At 41.8% G+C, this 2,842-nt stretch overlaps 1 pseudogene; it reads right to left on the reverse strand.

The window, feature by feature from the left end:
• Nucleotides 1-264: 264 nt before the first annotated feature.
• On the reverse strand, nt 265-1,568 carry LOC149199491 (uncharacterized; annotated as a pseudogene).
• Between the last annotated feature and the right edge of the window lie 1,274 nt (nt 1,569-2,842).

Consider the following 2,842-nt stretch of genomic DNA (forward strand, 5'->3'; position numbering starts at 1 on the left):
CTATTTCAATTAATTTCAGTAAACAAATTACTTTAGTGGGAAAAAATACATATCTCATTTGGAATCTGTTGATGTTATAATCTTAATATTTAAAATAAAAAGATATATAACTAATTTTCATATTTAATGAAAATACAATCATAAGTTTTTTTATGAAAATATCTTTTAAATATAAATTTAAAAAATATAGGAAAAGCATATTCACTCTATAATATTTTACTCCATTTTACTTAAATTGCAAATTGAAAATTTTAATTTCTCTTACTACCACACAGTTAGTGTCACACGATTTTGCTTCAACATCTCTGCTACACTCGGCGGAACCTGAAGTTCATAACTAGATTTTATGGATACCTCTCGAAGCCTTGGAAGACCACAAAGGCCTTCTATACTTCTCAAATTATCACACCTAAACAAGTACACCTCTGTGAGTGTCTTGGGTAATGTTCCATTCTCCATTAGATGAATACACTCCTCTAAGATTAATTTCTCAAGGTTGGGGTATAAAACGTTATTATGGAATAACTCTAATGTGTGGATTATGGGGCAACCAACCAATTTCAACCAACTCAACTGACTCGATAGTTCAAGCGAAGCCATCAAACACTTCAACTCCCTGCCACACTCAACACACAATTCCTTCAACTTCCTTAAGTCACCCAACGAAGGCATCACCATGTCCAACAAAGGGTTTCCTATCCACAAAACTTCTAAATCACTGGGGAGTTCAATCAAACTTGGCAATTCTTTCTTCAAATTTGTGCCCCTCAACTCTAGTACTTTTAGGGACCTTTGGTGCCTCAATTGTGAGGGCCATACTTCACCTGTTTTTCAGCCGGAAAGATCTATATGCTCGAGTGTTATTATATTTCCAAATGTTTTGCTTGAGATTCTTAATTTAGAACAAGAGGAAGCATCAAATGTTTTAGGCTACTTAAACTCTCAAAAGAATCTGGTAGCTTCTCGAATTTCTCGCAGTCACACAGATTGATGTGGTGGAGGTTTGTTAAGCTACCTAAGGAATTTGGCAGCATCTCCAATTCCTTGCAGCTAAGCAGGTTCACTACGTGGAGGTTCCTCAAGTTGTCGAAGGAATCTGGCAGCATCTCCAATTTCTCGCACGAGTTCAGGTCCAAGTTGTGGAGGTTTGTCAAGCTGCCGAAGGAATCTGGCAGCCTCTCCAATTTCTCACACCACCTCAGGTCCAACGTGTGGAGTTTTGTCAAGCTGCTGAAGGAATTTGGTAGCCTCTCCAATTTCTTGCATACCGACAGGTCCATGCTCTGGAGGTTCATCAAACTACCGAAGGAATCTGGCAACCTCTCCAATTGATAGCATGCATGCAACTTTATGTTGTGGAGGTTCGTCAATCTGCCAAAGGAATGTGGCAGCCTCTCCAATTTCTTACACCCATGCAGGTCCATTTGGTGGAGGTTCGACAAATTGCTGAAGGAATCTGGTAGCCTCTCCAATTTGGTGCATCCAGATAGGTCCATATTGTGAAGGTTCGTCAAGCTACCGAAGGAATCTGGTAGCCTCTCCAATTTGGTGCATCCAGATAGGTCCATATTGTGAAGGTTCGTCAAGCTACCGAAGGAATCTGGTAGTTTCTCCAATTTCATGCACATTGACAGCTTCATACTGGAGGTTTGTCAAGCTGTCAAAAGAATCTGGCAACCTATCCAATTTCTTGCACCAACCGAGGTCCAAGTTGTGGAGGTTTGACAAGCTGTCGAAGGAATCTGGCAGCCTCTCCAATTGATAGCACTCATGTAGGTCTATGTGATAGAGGTTCCTCAAGTTGCCGAAGGAATCTGGCAACCTCCCTAATTGCTCACAGCCATGCAAGTCTATGTGGTAGAGGTTCCTTAAGCTACCGAAGGAATCTGGCAGCCTCTCCAATTTCTCACACCCATGTAGGTCCATGCTAGTCTATGTGGTAGAGGTTCCTAAAGCTGTCGAAGGAATCTGGGAGCGTCTCCAATTTTCTACATCCACTCAGGTCCAAGCTGTGGAGGTTTGACAAGCTATGGAAGGAATTTGGAAATCTCTCCAATTTATGGAAATCTTGCAGGTCCAAGCTGTGAGGTTCGTCAAGCTACCTAAGGAATCTAGCAACCTCTCCAATTGAAAGCAGAAATACAAGTGATGGAGGTTCCTCAATTACCAAAAGAGTTTGGTAATGATTTCAATGAAGGCATGCGTAACACCAAGGCCCTTAAGGAGTTCAGATGGCCGAATTCTTCTGACAATTTAGCAAGGAAGGAAGAATGAATGACGATCCTTTCTAGGTGCTTCAGCTATCCTATGGACTTTGGAATGCTCGAGAGGGAGCTCGTATTTATAGTGATGATGATCTAGACTGAATCTACAAGATAACCGCGCAGGAGCAAGATTGGGTAAATCCAACCACGGATGGTCGAATATCATGGGAGCCTAAAAGCTCCTGCACATCGAATTCTGACGAAGAGATAGAATGATGGCAGAACCAGTTACATGAGGTAACCATGCTGAACTATTACATGATGACAAGGTCGTTGCATTGCGTGGCAACAAAGGTAATAGATCTGCCTACGTATGATAGGTTGAGCGAGGTGGATGATTTCGTGAACAAATTTGAAATAGAAGTACCAGAACAATAGCATTTCGATGCTCTGAAATGGGTACTGTGTGCTACACTCGCAAGATGGTGGGGTACACACCAAAGAAGTTTTGAGGACTGGCGCGAATGCAGAAAGATGATACGCATGCGGTTTGGGAAGCCTCATATGTGGTTAACAGACAAGTATGATGGACGGGATGACCCACATGCACACCTTGCAAAATGGACCAAGGTCTATAG

The sequence above is a fragment of the Pinus tabuliformis genome, chromosome 2_1, assembly GCF_031772625.1.
Source record: "Pinus tabuliformis cultivar Carrire ecotype Pingquan chromosome 2_1, CPIR1, whole genome shotgun sequence".
Taxonomy (NCBI): domain Eukaryota; kingdom Viridiplantae; phylum Streptophyta; class Pinopsida; order Pinales; family Pinaceae; genus Pinus; species Pinus tabuliformis.